General features: G+C 42.5%; 1 long non-coding RNA gene across 1 annotated transcript in view; it reads left to right on the forward strand.

Annotated features, from left to right (window-relative positions):
- The first annotated feature begins 1,346 nt into the window (after nucleotides 1–1,346).
- LOC109289137 overlaps nucleotides 1,347–20,492 on the forward strand; it is a 287,443-nt gene continuing 268,297 nt past the window's right edge. Inside the window, exon 1 of the long non-coding RNA XR_002095306.1 lies at nucleotides 1,347–1,379. This is a non-coding gene — a long non-coding RNA (uncharacterized LOC109289137). The remainder of the gene's footprint in view (nucleotides 1,380–20,492) is intronic.

Below are 20,492 nucleotides of genomic sequence, written 5' to 3' on the forward strand. Positions count from 1 at the left end.
TGTTACCTGCTTTTATAATCCTTTTGATTAGAATATATATGTAATGCATTTTTCTCAGTTCCTATTTCATGTGGGTTTAGGATCTACAGTTCAGATGATTTTATTATTCAGAGAGAGTTGTTTGCAATAATTTAAAATCCTTTCCATGTTTTCCAGTTAATTTTCTCATTTTAATGCTAAACAAAAATAGTATTATCTTATGCAAAACAGTTAATATGCATAGAGAAAGATGAAGTAGTGACAGAAGATTTCTGCAATCAATGACAGCTGTAGCTGTAAGCAAATACAAATTCAAATCACATTTATATCCAAAGTCTTAAGTTTGTAGAGGTTGATGGTAGCTGACATGTTTTTCCTTTTCATATATTTTATTTTGGCTCTGACATAGGGTGTGGCATGCAATTGCATTTTATTAACCTTTTAGAATTAGAGGAAAAGAATTAGAGGTACATAAATCAAAGAAGTTTGTCATCGTTTACTTCCCGAGTCTATGTAAGCAGCTATTTTAGGACATCTATAGCAGAGATACTGGATTTATTTTTTGACACAATCAGGTGGTGATTTTGTGTATTCTGCTCTGGATTTTGCTCTCATTCATGAAATATTAAAGCTATATCATGTTTCTGTTTTTCTTTATGGAAGGGAAGTTTGTCAGTTTGAATGATACTGTATTCAATTTCCAGATTTAAAAATAGAAAACAGAGAAAATTAGACTTTGCTTCATTGTAGATTCACAACTTCGGATCTTTTGGTAGGAAAAAAATCTTATATTAGCAGTTTAAATACATGAACAGTGTATTTTTCTTTCACATCTCATAATTTGAAAATCATGCAAATCTGTTTTTGAATAGTCTTCTTTTAAGTTAATTGTATTTGTAATCTGTAGTTCCTTGGGAACAGAACACTATTCAAAAAGTCTGGGGATTAGATTCCCAAGTGTATTTCCCTGCGACCTTTTAGTACTGAAGATTGAAGAAAGGCTAAAGAATGTAAAAGCTAATCTGCTGTTTGTATGTTTTGTCAAAAGCTGACATTTTCAGTTTACAAATGTAGAACATAAATCTTTAATACTAAATGTTTACAAAAGGTCTTTATGAAAGTTCAAAAGTGTGACAACATACATTTATGTTTCTTCATTGTTGACTATTAACAGTCTCCTTTATTTTTTGTTTCTCCTAACTAATTTCTTGTTACTTTAAGTAAAACATTTTTCCATTAATTGATGAAGAAGGTTTAAAAAGCACTAGAAATACCAAATGTCATATGTAGAACATAAATGGGGTCTGGTTTATGAATGTGAAATGTAAAAGTGGTAGCTTTCTAAATGCTTATTTTATGTTGTTTTGCAGGTCTGAAGGCGAAAGTTCAAGAAGCATCAGGTATGTGTTCATATTGGCCTGTCTTCCTTCTGTCACATGGTCCCTGTGGAACTTAAGTTTTAATGAAACAATGTGCTTTGATTTATGGCTAATTAGAGCAAAATCACTGAAGCAAAACTTTGTATTTTTATTAAAAAGTCTTGACTTAAGCATGTTGCAGAAGAGAAAGTATAATTTTTTACTTTGTTTTTGACTTAATTCATTCTATGCAAAAATATAAAAGAATGCCAAAATGACTATGCTTCAGCATGACCACCAGTAGACAAGTGCAATACTTGCAAATGTTGTTTTCTAACTGCAATATATTACAAGTTTATTTCAAATTTTTTTCTTGAGGGTAATCTTCGGCTCAACCAAACCAAAACTGTGGGACAGCTGGAGAACATATTTTAATGTAGTTTCTAGTGTTCTTTCTACTATGTAGCATCTGGGCCATACTCTTAGCAAAGGAATGAGCCCACTTTTGATTGTGGGGTGTAAGAGAGAGGATGCATGGCTATTAAATGGCATGTCCTTACAAAATGTCTGTCTACATTCTTGTTCAGTTTTCATAGTATGATCCAATTTCTCCTAAGCAAAAGAAGGAGAAGAACTTTAGATTTTCTGTAACGTATTTTGCTTACAGGAAGATCCTGATGCTACAGAGCTCCCACAATTCTGCAGTTTTTCAGGATTTTTGTTTGTCTGGCTTTGTAAATTATTCACTCTAACAATGACACCACGAACAGCAACAGAAAGCAAAACAAAACAAAAAAAAACCCCCAAACCAAGCAACAACAAAGCAGTAAACTACCCGTATTCAAGGTATCTACAAAAAATCACCTAACACTAAATTAATTGGTTCCATAATTGTATATCAGCCACTAATAGCTTCCCTCAGAAATAAGCAAAAGATACTCTCACAATCATATACTAGGCTCCTGTGCTTTTCAGCTAATTGTTCAATTAGGATACTTGTTCCAATAACTGTCACATCAATGTAGAATCACCCTGCATGTGGAGAGGGGTGCAAGAGAAGGTGAAGGCGTGTTTTGTACATATATTACAAAAGTTAGGCAGACTAATTGGTGTATACTGCGGACTGTCATGAAGGACTGTCATCAGCAAAGGCAGAGGCAAAACTCACTTAAATTCAGAAGTGGCGTAGCTTCAAATTTATTCTCAGCTTTGTGTGTTCAGGCAGTGTAAAAGTTATAGTCATGAAAATGATTTACTGTTTGTAAAGCATTTGAGAATGCAGCACTTTATTGGGAAAAATCCTGAGTTACTTTGTTTGAAATATGAACTAAAAATTGAAGAGAACTTTAGGATCCACTATTGGCGCATTATTATATATATTCATTTAAAATGCTGGGGGTGGGGGCTAGCAGCAAATAATAGCTTTTAAATCATGATCTTCCCTGGAGTTGATTTTAAATTCCCTTCATTGTCAGATTTTAGGCTGTCTACACTGCCATATGTGTTAGGAAGACAGATTCTTAATGTACTGAGTTGGGTAACATTCATTGGTGGTTGACTGTTTTTGTGTTTGCCTGTTGTCCCTTATTATTTGCACTTGTTATCTATTTTAAATGAATGTTAAAACCCAACCCAACAGTAGTTAAAATAATGTTGACTATTATTTTTATCTCTCTTCACTGGTGATAGTGGAAGCATTTTTAATTGAAGGTGATGGTTACTCCACTTTTACAACTGTGTGAATGAGATCAAGTTCTGGCCAATTGTGTTTTCTCCTTTGGCTGAAATCCTGGAAGGCATGTTGCATGTGATGACTAGGAAAGAATTGTACACTGCCTCATGTTACCACTGCTGGAGGCCGCCTCATCCTTCAAACAGGCATTTTTTAAAGGTGAAACTTTCTTCTTAGAGGTTTTCTGGTTCCAAAGGACAATGTACAGGGTGCAGCATTGTGGAGAGTCCTCTGTATTGGAAAGTTGGGTTCAGTGGGTTCAATCAAATATTTATCTACAAAATCATTTATCCATTCAGGGCCTTCCAAGCACCTGGTACATAAACAAGAATTACAGTGGAAAGGAAAGATCTATAAAGAAATCACATATCCCAACTGACAGATAAATAAGTACCTACCAGCAACTTAAAATTAGGGTAATAAAAACCAACCCCCTCACCCCTCAGCTTATGCTTTACAGCAAGTTTTGGAATATTAACAAATCCTTATTTTGGTAGACATGGATAAGGAGCTGATTTTCAAAATTGAGGACTCAACATTGGGAATACCCCACTATTGGTACCCTGCATCTTGTAGCAAAGGTTTGTTCAAGTTGAACTCCTCCAGACTGAATCCATTAATACAGCATAGGAACAGAGGCACTATCTCAGATAACCAGGTCTTTTGTGCTTTCTTTGTGAACATCAACACCTTGAACTCTCTCTGGAAACCTATTGGCAGTCAGCACGGGTCCCAGATCACTGATGTATAATGTTTTCTCAGCCTGAAATTCTGCTCAATAAGTGGGCTGTGGAATTTGGCACTAGCATCAGCTGTAAAGTGGTCTCAAAATATAGCTTGAAATAGCATGTCTTCCATCAGTCTGGAAATAGGCAAGAGAAGGGGTATATTTAGGAGTTAGGCCCCAGCTGATGGGAATTCAGTGACTAGGATCCCTAGCACATGTGGTAACAAAGGTGAATCATCTGCTATTTCAGTTCAGTTCCCTATTCCCTATTATACATGCTTTTTGCTGGTGGAGGTGCACAGATTTTAACCCAAATGCACTTCTGTTCTCTTGGCCTCAAAAACATGTCCATGCTTTTGTATTCCTTCTGGTCTAGCTTGTAGTCTTTTGCTTTTTTGCACATTCTTACTCATCTTTCTAGGTAATTTTTTGACCTTGTGGTTAAGTTGTTCTGTATTGTTTTGCTTTCTTGTTACTTCTGCCACACTGCATAGATAGGGTGACCATATGGGACACTGTGAAATCTGGGACACTGCCCCCCTACCCTGCAAGTCAGCAGTGCTGCTGCAGGCAGAGGTGGAGGAAGGGCAGCATGGTGCAGGTCTGGTATTACTATTCAGGCAGCTAAGGGAATTAATAACCTGTTAACAACCCATTGTTTCTTCACAGGTGTTATTCCCTTTTTATTGGTCATTCCACTAATCAAGCTAACCTATTTTAGGGCAGTTTTGCTGTCTGCTAGGGCTTCCTATTTCAGAGCTCATGCTGCTCTGCCTTTCTTCTGGACTGTGCCCCATGCCCCCTGCCCATGATGCTCTATTTAATTTTCACTAGCCAACTGAGACCAGCCTCTGAAATCTGGGACTGTCCCAGCCAAACTGGGACATATGGGCACCCAATGCATAGATGAAAATGTCGTTTATTCATCTCAAATGAAGAGATGAAGACAGAACCAGGATGCTCACTATGCTGGCTGTAATATGTCAGTGTCTTCTGCCAAATTGTTCTCAGTAGAAGCTATGAAGTAGACTAATATGGCAAGAATCTGATGTCTGGTCAAACCAGAAATAGAATGCATAGTCTCTGCATTGGTTAGAGCCGTGGTTACCAACCAGTAGATCTCAGCTGACCGGTAGATCTTGGAGCATCATGGCGTTGATCTGAGGCTGGGGTGGGGGACTGAGCGAGCACACATACATGCATGCGTGTGCCCCACCCCCGTCTCAGGAGGTCAGTCTGTGGGGGAGGAAAGGAGCGGAGGCCAGATGGAGCCCCCCATGGTCTGGGACAGTGCCACAGAGGAGGTGGGGAGTGTGTAGGTATCGTTGGGGTGTGGGTAAGTTGGGTGTGCATGTGGGGGAGCTTCCCTCCTGCCTGGTCTTTGACATGGCTGAGCCTAGCCCCTCCGCAGGTGCAGAGGAGGGGGATCAGTGCTGCCTGCCTGGCTTGCAGCACACTGCAAAGGGCAGGACAGCAGCTGCCACTGGCAGGCAGCAAGAAAAGCCCCTGGTGGTGGGGAGGGGGGATGCGGCAGGGTGCCAAGCCTGGTGCCGCTGGCTCTTTTGGTCTCTCCTACATCTGCCCAGTGGTGCTGCAGCTGAGCCTACACTGGCTCCTGTTACTGCTGCTGCTCCCATCCCATGGGCTTGCTGGGCATGATGGCACCAAGTGCACACTGGCTTCTGCTGCTGCTCCCATCCCACTTGCTTGTCCCATGCCTGCCTGGCTGGGCTTTGTGAGCAGCCAAGCTCCTTCATGCCCCACTCCATCCACACACTCCTCTGCCCAGCTATGCATGAGGAGGACCAAAGTGAGCTGCAAGCAGAGCCCATCCCACTCCCCTCAGTGCTACAGCTTCCTCTCCTACCTGCTGCCTGGAGCACTGCAGCTGGGACAGGAGGAGGAGTTGCTGGAAGCTGGGGGAGCCCTGCAGTTTCTTGCGCAGTGGCAGCAGCCCTGCCCAGAAGCTGTGCTTGCTGGCTGGGGCTGGTGCCCTCCAGTGGGGGAGGCTGGGAGCACAGCAGGAGTTGCCCCAGGTGGGAGTGGGTGGGACTCAGCCCCATGCAGAGCGCAGCAAGAGCAGTCACCAGCGGGGCTGGATACAATTAATTGTTGGGTGCCTGCCTGTGGGCTGGATCCAGTCAGGTGGTGGGCTGTGTTTTGCCCACCCCAGCTGCAAATCAACATTTGTACAGCTTACAGCGTAAAGTGTAACAAGGCCCTAAGATTCTGAAAACTGCTCTTTGAAAATTGGCCATGAATAGATACTTTGTACTGCCGTGCTGGTCTTATTTCACATTTTTACACATGCATGCGTTGCAGCATCGGGCATTTTAAAAGCCCTCAGTGCTGTGATGCATGCAGCTGTATAAGTGGCAAAATGTGCATCAGCACTGAGAAAATAGCGGCGGCACGCTTTTGAACTAAAACACCTCAGAGGCACTGCCGCCATTTTCTGTGCGCTGACATGCATTTCGCCACTTACACAACTGCACCTGGAGCAGTGCAGTTCACCTCATCTTGTGTGCAGAGCAGACTCAATTAATCAAGCCTGCTCTGAAGCAGCGAATCTATGGCTCATCACTGAAAAAAAAAAAGTATGTGTATTAATGCCCATCTTTCCCATGCAGAAAGGAACATCATTTCAGATTTATATGTAGCTAGGGCTCTCTTGTTGAGTCACAAAAGGTGGTACCCTCTTAGATTAGTAGTTTGAAGGTCCTTATAGCCAACATAAAAGGATTTCTAGAAAGATGTCATGTGCTATTCCCTGAAGATCAGTAAGTCTTGGATCTGACAAGACACCAGATAGAGCCAATTGCAAATCCACAGTCAGTTTGAATACCTGTTCCTCCAGGCCCCACACAATGACTGCATGTCAGTGCGCCCCATATTACCAAATAATTAAACACAAGGAGAAGGCTGGCTCAGAGTCATCAGGTCCCAGCCAATAAAAGTCTTTGTGTTCCATTGTTGTAATTTAGTTCGCTTGTACGTTAAAATGGTTCAAAAGAATAAATAGGTCAGCGTGCATCTGCTTTTTTTTTTTAAGCACTTACTCATTTTATTCTAGTGAATAGTCTCTTGACATCGGTCGTTTCACTGCTTGCCTATATGTATTTTCGTTTTGGAAAAAAGATTTCAGCAATTATACCATTCCTTAGTAGAACAGTTCTGGAGCCTGAGTTTATTTAAAATACTTTCTTGTTATGCTGCACTGTAACTTTATTGTGGTAATCTGTTTCAGGTTGCTTGGATGCGACAGACTTTCCAACACTTTGTAAAAAGTCATTATTTTACACTTGGCCTAGGTATTTAAACTAAAGCCATTAAAATAGATAAATTAGACTGAGCTTTTACTTTCCCCAAATATAATAAACTTGTTCATGGGGAGCCATTAAAATGTGTCAGTTTGACAGTCCTTTTAATTAGGTAAGGCTTGTTCCTATGTTTTAAGCAGAAAATGTAATTTATTTTATGTGCATATTTAATACTTGATAGCACAATATGACTGTTAATGCTTATCCTGTTTACTCTGGAAGTAGTGTGGTATAATATGTCACTTCAAAGTGTATAAGAATAGCATGTAGCAGCACCTCAGAATTTAAAAAAAAAAAAAAAAGTCTTTGTTACCTCTGGACTAGATATCTGAAACTTTGTTGTTTATTGACCTCATTAGAAATACCCCCCACCCCTCCCAACTCTGCACATGGCGTGGAATGAGGATCAAAAAAAGAGACTTCATACTTGTCATCTTAAATCGGTGTGAATTGTTCTGTCTAGCAAACTAGTGAAAGGGTCTGAAACAATACAATTTTCAGCACTGTTATCTAATGACATAAGATGCATTCTTTTTGTGTGGCTACAGTGTCACAGAGGGCATACGACTTGGTGAACTATCTCCAAGGAATTTCTTTCATTAGAGGTGGGCCACCTTTTGGGTAGAGTGTTGCTTCATGCTAGCTCCTGATAATGAGACATCATCTAGAGAAGGTGACCCACCAAGAGCTTGTTAGGAATTCTAGATGAATTATTTTCCTTTGTAAAACCTGATTTGATTAAGAATGAAATCCTCTCAAATCCAGGATGGAATTTTGGGTCAAAATATGGTACAGAACAGTCTACAGAGAGGTAGTTAGCTTTGTTGGTCTGAAGTTAGTCAGAAGGCAGGGTAGAATGACATCTTCAGGCTGCCTATACATGTGCTTGGGGTGGGTGTGGGAGAGCATGTTTTAATTGGAGTACTTTCCAGAGAGACTAACCCATCCAGAGGCATGAGGTTTCATAGGCTACAACGTACTTTTGTGGGTGACAGTTTTTGTAGGCCGTAGCCTGCAGAAGCCCATACCTGTATCAGTGCATTAGCAGTGCTCCACCTCTGACCTATTGGCCAGATCCAGCCTGTGGAGCTATGTCATCCAGCTTGTGGGTCTCCCTAAGGTTTCAGAAATTTGGCACTCACATGCTGCCAAATTTTCAGATCCATCAGGAGCCCCACAAGCCAAATGATGTGGCTATATGTGCTAGATGATGCTAGCATGCAGCCAGGTCCAAGAGATTTGCCCAGCTCCACTCAACCAGCCCCTAGGGCCAGTTACGTAGAGCATTGCTGGTCTATAAGGTGTCTTCCAGCCCTGTCTTCTAAATCAGAGTAAGGATTTGAATCTGAGTCTTAGTTACCTCAAGTGAGTGTTCTGTCCTTTAGCTTTTGCCTTCTCTACATATATCACTTCAGCATATGTGTTTATGCGCAAGAAGTCTAGTTTTCTCTCTGACAGAGCATGGAAAACATGCGAGTGCCTGCTGTTTCATCAAAACAGATTTCTTGTTTTCTGGCAAGCCCTAGACCTGAGCCAGTGCTCTACTCCTACCCCCAAGTGCCAGAGTAGTTAGAGTCTTTGACCTTTCTGAGGCCCCAGATTTAAATGTTATCCTCAGCATCCATTTAGATAGAAAGCAAGAGGAGATGATCTACACTCTTTCTCAGGAGGTTTATTTTGGTTGAGAGGGGATTTCTGTGATTTTGTGTGAATGCTTTTAAACTTGGGAATAATAATAAAAAAAAGATAGAATAGCTGGCCAGGCTGAAATATATTAGAAAAGGATCTGGGGGTTATAGTGGGTCACTAACGGAAGATAATTCAACTGTATGAGGTGATGCAAACAAATCTGAACTTCATATTGGAAGGTCATGTGTTTAAATTTACTATTCAGGTCTGTTCAACAGTGATGAAGCCTCAGCTGGAGAACTGTAACCCGTTTGAGGTAGTAGTAGGCAACCATTGATACTCTGGATCATGGTGTACACATAAGAGGTCTAGTCAGATGCTTGATAAATCAGTTTGTCACTGACGAGCACAATTCAAGAGCGGCACATCTTGTTAAAAGTTTCACAGATCTATGTTGTCTGAGTTGGGGTCCAAGTTTACAGCATGCTTCTTTCTTCTTTCTGCTTTGCTTCTATCATCTGGATCAAACCAACTTCATGTTGAGCTGCACCCAAGGCCAAATGTTCCCTCTAGATTGGACAGGATTTTGCATACTCCTCCCAGCTTTCTACACTGAAGTTCAATGACTTCATATCATTTTTGCACATGCGGTGGTGCTACTATAGAGAGTGATCCTGCCATCTCTAATCTCTCTATACAAAATATTCTTGGGGATACAGTCTCCTCCCATTCTGACATGACCAATCCATCACAACCTCTCCTTCTTGATAGTGGTTTCTAAGTGTGCCAGTCTTATGTTCCAGCTTCAGTACCTCTGTGTTTGGTATTCTGTCTTCCCACTCTGTTTTCAGGATCTTATGCAGACATTGCATGTGGAAGCTGTTCAGTCTCTTGACATGTGCCTAGCACACGTAGTCCACATCTGATCCATAAAGCAGGGATGACAGCACACAAGTTTTGTAGATTCGCATCTTCACCTTAGCTGATAGTTTGCTGTTATTCCATGCATGTTTCTATAAAAGCCTGAAATTCTTAGCTGCTTTTCTGATTCTGTTAGTCAGTTCAGTCTGAAGGTCAAGATTCCTGCTGATCATTGAACCTAAGTAGTAAAAACGGTCAATGGCACCAAGAGATTTATCCTCCTGAGTGGTGTCAGGTATTGGTTCTTCCACCCTTTTGGTATGTGATCAGTCACCTTGATACTAATTGCCAGCCCAAAGTTCTTGCATGACTCCGAAACTCTTCCCAAGAGATTTTGTAAGGAAGATTCACTGTGGGCAATAAGGCCATGTCATCTTCAGACAGGAAGTCTTTCAGTACCGGGTTTTTGCTCTAAAACTTTCTTTGTTGAATAGCCTCTATCTAGTCCTGTTAGAAGATAATTGCAGTCATTGCTGTCCTTGAATGCATGAACAACCAGGAATTAAAAGTAGATACCCCTGTCTCACCTATCATTGATGTCAGAGGTGTTTGAGTCTGTTTTCGTACATTACAATTGCCTTCATGCCTCAATGTAATGAGTGAATGATGTTCAACTGTTTTGGGGGGACAACCCAGTTTCTTCAGAAGAGTTTAAAAAAAAAAAAAGCCTATCTGTTGCCTATATTCAAGGCTTTTGTCAGATCAGAGAAGGCTATGTACAGTGGTATTCCTTTTTCTCTATACTTCTCTTGCAGTTGCTTGATCAAAAATATCGTATCAATGGTGGAGCAACATGAGTGAAAACCTCATTGACTTTCGGATAGATTCTTTCAATAGTTAGATTGCAATTTGGGGAGCATGATGCAAGTGACCATTTTTCCGACAATGTTCAATAGGGAGATATCTCTATAGTTGTCAGGGTCACTTTTGTCCCCTTTGTTTTTGTATAATTGTACAAACTGAATGTCTTTGAAATCTTGCAGTACTACTTCCTCTTTCCAGCAGAGCAGTATAAGTTCTTGTAGCTTTCAAAGTAAATCATTGTTGGCATATTTTTAGATTTCATCAGGCAAACAGTTGTTGCCTGATGCCTTGTTCCCAGGAATTGATTTAATGGCTTTCTGTAAATCTTCTAATGTAGGCTTATTGTCCAAATCCATCATAATGTCAAACTGTGGTAGTCCTTTGTGTTTTGTGTTTGATTTCAGTCTCACTGGAGTTTAGGCTTAGGCAACTGCTGTGGCTCTGGCCCCACCTTTGGGTTTGGGGCTACAGCTGGAGGCTCAGCTGCCACCTGCCCACCTCTGCTGCCTCAGCAAGCCCCGCTATGCCTCCCTTGCAACCCCCAGTTTCCCTTGCCCATGCCACTCCTCCATCATTTTCCCCCTTTTCTGCACTCCTCATCTTTGCTCTATGCTGGCGGTCTCTGTCCCTGCTGCAGCCTGGGTCATGGAGCATGGCTCCAGTCCAGCCCTGTAGCAGCAGTGGCAGGGAGTCTGCTGCTGCTACAGGGCCAGAATGGGACAGCAGTGTCATCTCAGCACCACTGCTGTGGGGCCAGACTTGAGCCCCATGCTGTGCAGGGGTGGAGCCTAATGGTCTGGCACAGATAGAACCTACTGGTACAGAGCAAAGGTAAGGGGGGCTGCAGGGGCAGCTGGGTGGGCATAAACTTTTGCGGGGTGAGAAGACTAGGGGAAGGGGGGTTCAGGGACATGAGGCTGCAAGTGGCAGAAGTGGCCTGGAGGGGGGAACAGGGGAAGGGGCATTCAGGGCAGCCTGATGCTGTTGCGGGAGTGGGGGACAGACGCAATGGAGGAGTAAATGAGGGGGACAGGCAGCAGGGGGCAAACTGTTTGCCTCTTTCACTGCCTGCTCCCATGCTTCCGCACTGCTTGGCCCTGAGCACCTGCCACCACCACCTGCCCCATTACTGCCTTTCTTACTACTCCTCTTCCCACCACCTGCAGTAGTAGAGAGGGATGAATTTGAAAATGATTCTCCAATAAATAGAGTCCATAAATGGAAAATTATAATGCATGTATAAATGTTCTGTGTGTAGAATCCAATTATTAGTGGGCTGCCTTACATTTGGGGTCATCTTGTCTTTGGGTAAATATGGTAGTATTAAGTAAAACTGAGCTAAGTGGATAATTTCCATGCCTGAAAGATCAGGTTAGACAAACTTTTGTAAGGGATTGCCTAGGCATATTTGATCCTGCTTCAGAGCAAGGGGATAGAGCAGATAAACTCTTGAGATCCTCTGCAACTCTGTGTTGCATTGAAAATGGGGCTGTTTTCTACAGGAACCTGGGCATGTACAGAAGTGCTCTGTGCATGTTTTACAGTGCTATAATTTAGAACACTTTTGATAGCACTGTAAAGTTACAGCTGTTTTAAACATGACAGAAGCGCAGTGTTTGGGAGGGTGCTGGGGGTGGGGGGTGGAGTGTCTCTGAGCCTCCCTGCATTTTCCAGGCTAAGAGGCAAGGGGTGTTCTGCAACCTCCAGGGACTTCTCCACTGGTTGGAAATTTGAGTAGTGTACAGAAATAATTTAAAGTGCTGTAGCTTGCTAAAGTGCTATAAAATACAGCACTTCAAATTCAATCTCATTTAAGAAGGGTTAATTTAAACTGCTGTACCCATTTTTAAAGGGCTGTAAAATTATGCACTTCTGTTAAGCCCTGGCAATAAAATGCTTTAAATGGTGAACCCCACCCCCACACACACATCAGAAACCCCTGTTTCTGAATCTTTATTTTCTATTTTCTCTGTCCTAATTCAGAGGACTGAAGTAAGTAGGCATGCACTTTACCCAAGTAAACTTGAAGGGCCAAAGAAACAAGTTGGAAGGAGTGTGGGACCTGCTAAATCAGCCAGAATTCCTCAGGGTTGCAGAGCCTACCAGATAGGCTTTGCAGCAAGCCAAAGAGGTCCTGGCTGTGTGGAGAATGAGAATGGGAAGGAAAGCCCCATTTTATCTTATTCCTCTTGCTCCTTTTAAGGTATCTGATGCCCTTATGCATCTAGGAAGTTGCAGGTAATCTTCCAAAACTCATGGTGTCCAGAGAGATCCCTGAGGATTGGAAGAGGGTCAATGCTGTGCCCATCTTCAAGAAGGGGAGGAGAGAGGACCCGGGCAACTATAGGCCAATTAGTCTAGCTTCTATCCCAGGGAAAATCCTGGAAAAATTCATTAACGAGTCTATATGCGATAGACTTGCAGAAGGTAGGATTCTGAATGACGGCCAGCATGGCTTCATTGCAGGCAGGTCTGGTCTTATCAAATTCATCTCCTTTTATGATCAGATAACTCACCACCTGGATAAGAGAGAAGAGGTTGACTTTGTATACCATGACTTCCAAAAAGCTTTTTGTCTGGTGTCCCATGATATTCTGGTGACAAAACTGGAGGATTGTGGGCTTAACTGCGAGACAGGTTAGCACGAAACTGGCTGCGGGTAGGACCCAGAGGGTCCTAATGAACGGATCTGTGTCGTCTTGGTGAAGAGGCCAGTGTTGTCCCTCAGGGGTCAGTGCTTGGTCTAGTGCTATTCAACATCTTCATCAGTGATTTGGATGTGGGGGTAAAGAGTTCAGTGGCCAAGTTCGCAGACAACACCAAGTTATGGGGAAGCGTGATTACGCTTGAAGATAGGCTGCAGATACAGGTGGACCTAGACAGGCTGGCAAGTTGGGCTGATTGGAATCAGAAATTCAACATCGAGAAATGTAAAGTGCTCCACCTGGGGACGAACAATACCCTGCATACCTACAGGCTTGGCAATGCCAGTCTGACCAGCACTATGAATGAAAGGGAGCTGGGGGATAATAATGGACCATAGTATGAACATGAGCTGGCAGTGTGACGTTGTAGCCAACTGGGCAAATAATACTCTGGCATGTATCAATCGATGCATCTCTAGCAAAACCAAGGAAGTGATTCTTCCATTGTACTCGGCTTTGGTGAGACTGCAGATGGAGTACTGCGTCCAATTCTGGGCGCCACACTTTAACAAGGATGTGGTAAAGCTTGAGAGAGTTCAGAGAAGGGCCACCCATATGATCAGAGACTTGCATGGCAAGCCATACGAGGGAAGGCCGAGAAACCTGGGACTCTTCAGCCTGAAAAAGAGAAGGCTGAGAGGAGACTTGGTAGCAGCTTACTGCTACATCAGGGGTGTACATCAGTGGCCTCCCTGAACAACTGTTCACCAGAGCACCCTTGGGAAAACCAGGAGTAATGGTCACAAACTCCAATAAGACTGTTTCAGGCTCAACAGTAGGAAAAACTTCTTCACATGTAGGGTGTCTAGACTGTTGAATAAGCTCCCTCCAGAGGTGGTGCAATCACCTACCCTGGAAATCTTCAAGAGGAGGCTGGACGGTCACCTTGCTGGGGTTACCTGACCCCAGTTGTCATTCCTGCTTGGTGGAGGGGGACTGGACTCAATCTTCCAAGGTCTCTTCCAGCCTTACAATCTAGCGATCAATCTACGAAAATAATTCCCATCAGAATCTGGTCCTGGTCTTGTGAAGAGGCTTATGTTAGTTTGGTAGCTGTGTGAATTTATAGAATCCTAAAACTGAGGTCAAAGTCTAGACTCCTATAAATAAAAGGTGCGAACAAAAGTAACAATTTTTGCCTGATCTGGCTGCAGAAAGCAGCTTATAGCTGTGACCAAACAGAAATTCACGGCTGCTGACAGCCTAAAAAATGGCTGATCGGGTGAAAATCTGACCCCTCGTTGCATAAAGTGTCAAATAAAGACATTTCAAAATGTAGCATTTTTTGTAATTTGTGTCTGCTGAGCTCTAGGGCTGTGCAAAGCTTCAGTCACTGATTCAATTTGGTGAAGATTCAGCCTGATTCGGCAGCCGAATCTCCGAATCTGAATCAAATCAGGAAATCCTTTAATCTCTCCAAGTTGAATTGGATCCCTCCAAATTGATTCAGAGAGATTTGATGATTCAGACATAGACACAGCTTTAAATGTTTTTTTCTGTATATCTCAAGGTACCAGGTATGGCTCGTGAACACTGAGATGCTGGGGCAGATGAAGCATCCCACGGGAGCATGGGGGGGGGCTCAGTATGCTTAGCGGTGGACCAGGAAGCAGACCAGAAGCACTTCTGGTCCACTTGCCGAGTGCACGGGGTATCCTCCCCCGTGCCCTGGCTCAGCAGCTGGTGCCTCCTGGGTTTAGGGGGGGCACCCAGGGTTCCGCCCGCTGCAGCCAATTGCTGAGCCAGGAGGTGCGCTGGGGTGTGGTACTTCCGGGGAAGTACTTCTGGATCTGCTGCCGAGCATGCGGAGAGCCCATCTGTGCTCCTGTGGGACACTCCATCTGCCCCACCATCGCAGCATTCACAAGCTGCCTGGTAGCTCGAGGTATGTACAAAAAACATTTAAAGCTGTGTCAGTGGCTGAATTGGTGATTCTCTGAATTGGCGTTGCATCTTCAGATTCGAATTTGGCCGAATCAAATTGGGACAGTGATCCAAATCAACAAATCAAATCACTGTTCCCCAATTCGGGCCGAATCCGAATCAAATACGCTTCGTACACTCTTGCTGAGCTCAACCTGTTGCTGTTTTCAGAATGGGAGGAGAGAAAGGGAGCAGAGGGAGTTCAGTCCTGGGATTTTTCAGCCCCCTTTTGGAGGGTGGGTGGGGTGTACTGCCTCTCAGCTTTTATTAAAACTTTTTACCTTTGTAAAGGAGATCATATGTGTGTCTGTAATCACATATTTTGAGTTTGATAATATTTAGATATAATGGTGTGTGCCTGTTTTTGGCTTTAAGTATGTGTGTGCCTGTTTTTGGCTTTAAGTATGTGTAATTAGATCTACAAGTGCTGAAGAATGAAGATGCAAACATTATTAGCTAGTGAGCATTCTTAAAAAGTGAATAAGCTGCTTTCTGTGAATCTCTTGATTAGGCCCCTGGCACACATTCAGTTAAAGGTGCCATGGGATCTGATATCTGATTCCAACAACTGTGCTTCCAGCCATGCCATATGTGTATGGCAGGAGGCATGATTGTGGGATCAGTGATCAGATCCAAATCATACCCTTTCTATGTGGCAGTACACTGGAACTGGGGCAGATGATCAACTGAATGCATTTACCTTATGAAAGACCCTGATTCTCTGAGTCCAACCAGAGCTGGCACACGGGTTGGAGACTGCTGCTGTCCGGAGTTGATTCCAACAACAAGCTGATTATAGGGCATCGGTCCCAGAGAGCCCTCACGTGTGGACATGCCGTGTATTCAGTTTAAGGTGCCATACAAACCAGCCAGAAAGATGTTCTATATCATATGGGGAATACTTTTATGGCTGATTTTTCCATGTTATGGGTGCCTTAAATTGGCACACTTGCCACTTATGCCATGATTAACACAGGGAGAGGATGTTGTGGAGAAGAGGTGTGGTCTCTTGGGGCCACCAGCCAATCAGCCCTGATCTATGCCTTTGACTGCAGTCACCTGTCTCCAGGCAGATGGGAGCCTGCAAAGCAGACTGGGGTGCATGCTCTGGGGTTACCTGACTGAGCTCTGAAGACAGCCTGCACTACTGAAAACACACTCAGCCAGCCCCTCAAACACTTGTACAGGATCCTACGAGTAGGGGTCCAGCTACTTAAACTAAACTGCTAAAATTCCACAAGTTCATTTGAACACTTGCAGACGCCCTTATTCTGCCCTGACTACTAAAACAGTGTCCATAATCTAAAGTCAAATTAGTGTCATGGGAATTGTTTTATGCTATTGCAGATAGAATATCTGAAAAAAGTATAAATTCTATTAATGGTACATTTACAAATAGTTTATGAAGGTTTCATAAATGATTAACAGAAGTTTTAATACCCAGGTTATTAACTGTTAGAGAAACCCAAGAAGTCAATGGATTCATTGTAGTTCTGTGTAATACCCTCTATAATACCTTATAGAAGTGTGATGTCAGTAACCTCTAACACATCACTTATGCTTACAACATTTCAACATTTCTAGTTCTTTTTGACTATAACTTTTCCCTTAATAACATGTGGTGCTTTTATCTTTGTTGGCAGATGCAAGCTTACCAAAGAATAATCTTGTACAAGTCCCTGTTTCATCTCCTCTAAAAAATATCAGCTAGTGAAATCATCCACAGAATCATTGTTAGGAAAAAAATATTTATCAAATATCTTCTAGTGGGAAATATTTAAATAATCTTCTAAAATGTTTTCTTTGAACAAGAAAGGAATTGTGCACTTCACACACCGTGCACACTTCTCTTTAAAGCTGTTTATAAAGAAATATTTTTAAAATATATTAAGTACATGATGTGAAGAACAGGGTAACTCTCGAAGTATGAGACATGAGTCCCTCTACAACTCAGTTAAAAAGAAGATATCTCATGTTGTTAAAGGCTGAGCCCTGCAAATCACAGATGACTGCCAACTTCCCTCAGCCTTCTGACAAAGCCAAAGGTATTGCCTTTAGAGACTCCTGATAGTTATAAGGAGATCTAAAAAGTGCCTGGGAAATAGGTGAGCCTTGAGTTAGGAGCGGGAAAAGGTAGTCTAATATCTGGTTGTATCAAACAAATCTACCTGTGTAATGGAGTTTCAGTACACTGGTAAACTAGTATAACAAAAAGCACAGATTGACCCACAGGCCATTATTTATTATTCCACCTGGTGTTCTTAATTACCCATGGACACACTCCACACTTATGCCAGCACTACAGAGAGTAGAACTATCCACTTGTGCATGCTGGGGCATGGGAGTCAGGATTGGAGCTTTGAAAACTTGGTATGTTCTACACTCTTTATCCTGTTCATGGGAGTTTACTTCCTTTATTGTAATCTCAACTTTTAAAATAGAAAGTTCCTCAAAACTTCAAGCAGACAAGATTCTTTGGGTAAATCCAATACCTTTTATTAGACCAACTGATATAGTTGGAAAATTTTTCTTCGCAAGCTTTTGGGTACTAAAACCCTTAGTCAGGCTGAGGAAGCGTCTGCAGTTGGTCTGTGCAATTTGCTCTAGTGTAGGTGGGCTCAAAATAACATTCCTTTGCAGTGCTTAAAACCAAAACACAGAAGCAGTAGTAGTGTGGTACTGTGCTTAAGAAGCAGAAAAGAATATTAATTAAACAGACACAAGATTTTCAAGAATAACTTGTCATGTTGAGTTCCTTCCTTTTTGGGTGTCTAGCTGGAGACATTTAAAGGGGCCTGGTGGTCAAAAAGTATTGAGTACCCATCATCTGGTAATCAAAGACTATTTCAAAACTCCCTTGTTGCATCTCCAAAGCTTACATCAAGCCAAAAAACCTGATCTATTTTAAAAGTGCTAGTTTACTGTAACCGTTCAACCTGGGTGAAGTTTAACAGTACATAGGGCAAGAAGTTAAAAAAGTTTTCATATTGACATACAGTTAATAATAGAGGGGAGGAGGAGGAGCTTAGAGTTTATTTTTAAATTAAGCTTGTTCCATTTGTTTTATGTAATTCTGAAGTAGGGAAATTAAGAAACAAAATATGTTATTGGGTTAAATCATCTAAACATAATACTGAGAGAACAGATGCTGTTGAGAAACAAGCTGTAGGCCTGATGCTGCATTAGCTGACTCATGCTACAGGCTCCAGTATCATAGCTCATGGCTGCATTGTAATGTTAGCTAGAAGAAAGGAGAGATAAGGAAAATCACTTCTTAATTCTGTTCCTAAACTCCAAAGTCAGTACGTGACCCTGAACAGTGTTATGTACTTTCCGGTATGGCTTTCCACATACTGAAGTATTGTTCTGGATATTAAAATGTTTCATAATTGGAATAAAATCTGCAGGTGGTGTCAATGAACCTAAAATAACTGAAGCTATAGCATCAATTATGTTTTGGTGACAAATCTCCTCTTGCATGAAGTAAGCTAACTCTTCTCTTATTTTTCCCATCTTAATGCTTCATTAGGCTCAATTTGTCAAAGAAATACCACAACAGCAAGGGGTTGAAGCATACACCTAGCAAAAATGTATTTCAAATTGAAAGTGTTTTTTATCATCTGGCAGTAGCTATACAAACAGTTAGAAGCTCACTGATATTTTAATGAAAATGTTGCCTCAAGTAATGCACATTATAATAATATTGTAATGTACAAAATACTGAGATGTATATCTGCGCTGAAAAATAGAATTAAGTCTTGCTAATAGCAAGCAACATCCAGGTGGATAAATTGGCATAAGTAAGCACTTTGTCTGGAATTCTCTTTCCACTGAAATACAGGCAGCTATAATTTATGGAGGCCTCTGAATGCTGATTGTGCTCAATGAATTCTCCTGACAAACCAGTAGTTGTCCAATTTGCAGCCCTACAGAAAAGACAAAGCTTGATAAGTAGCCTCATATGACTCCATTGCAAATAACTTTATGCTCCGTTCTTATTCAGGAGTAGTCCCATTAGCTACAATGTTGGATGAGACCCTTTTACTAAAGAACACGTGCATAGATTAATTAAACTGAGCATACTGTAATACCACAGAATTTATTTTCTTTGTAGATCAAGAAACTGAATTTTTTTCACATGATTTCATTATTCCAAGGTGACTGACTGGCATGCATGCTTCTTGCTCTGAAATTCATGAGGCATTTGGCTAAAACTGAAGAAATGGAATCTAAATATAGATGTAGAAGAAAGTTTTCAGAGGGTTAGTTTGTATACACCTTTTCTGCACACTTCCTAATGGCTCCTGGGGCCTTCAGTTGAAGTTATGTTTACAGCATCTGTAGAAGTGGTAATAATTACTTGGGACAAAATGCTGGGATGATGAAGGAGAGAGAGGATGTGCCTTGGCAGAACCATATACTGTGGACTGTATCATATTGGAGATGTTTCTTAGGGAATTTTGACTATTAGCTAGCCCTATATCTTACTTGAGTCTTATGGAGATATTTTACTCCGGTGCTTGTATTGAAGGAGAGAGACTTACTGACTATGGAGTTTTGCACTGTGAAGGTGCTAGGCCTGATTCTGTTATGTAAGATGTATATCGTTCCGTGTATGCGTGAGTTGGGAATGGACTGTAGAACATGTTTGCTGTGTTTAGAAATGGATTTTTAAAAACTTTTGTAAGATGATACAAAATACAAGTGCTCTCAGAAATGTACCATGATAGTCCCGCACCCTGGGTGGCAGCAGTGTGGACCCGGCAGGACAGTGGCAGTAACCAGGCTGCTGACAGCAGTGGTTGACTAGAAGTTACAGCAGGGGTGGGCCAAATACAGCCCAGAGGTCAGATCCAGCTTGCCAAATGATTCTGTCCTGCCCGTAGCTACTCCTCTGAAGGAGAACTGTATCTGGCCCATGGCCACTCTGGCTTTTGGCACCTCTCACTCTTCTCCCTTCCCCATGCCAGCCAGCTGCTGCAGCTCCCCTCTATGGCCTGGGCCACCCTATCCTTTCCTCCTTACCCCCAGTGTATGCTCGAAGGCAGAGGGCACTGAGTTCCTGGCCAGGTTTCTGCCTGACCAGGCTGTCTGCACATAGCTCTGCCCCTGCAGCTGTTCACAAATCAGATAGCCTGGCCCTGGCAAGTCAAAGCTCCAATAAGGCTCTACCTGCGGGCAAGGGGAGGAGGGCCAGAAGCTGTGAACTGTCTGGGCCCAGCCGGGCTGGTGCTACACTGTTTTTTCCCTCCTTCTTGCCCCCCCTCTCTGGCACTGAGTCTCTGGTCAGAGAGGAGCCACTCCAGTTGCACCCATGTGGCCTGGGGCAATGCATGGGCTCACAATGAGGCACCAGCCTGCCCCAGTCGTGTGCCAGGGATTCGGGGTGAAGGC

This window comes from Gavialis gangeticus, unplaced genomic scaffold, assembly GCF_001723915.1.
Source record: "Gavialis gangeticus isolate Ggan-Ray unplaced genomic scaffold, GavGan_comp1, whole genome shotgun sequence".
Taxonomy (NCBI): domain Eukaryota; kingdom Metazoa; phylum Chordata; order Crocodylia; family Gavialidae; genus Gavialis; species Gavialis gangeticus.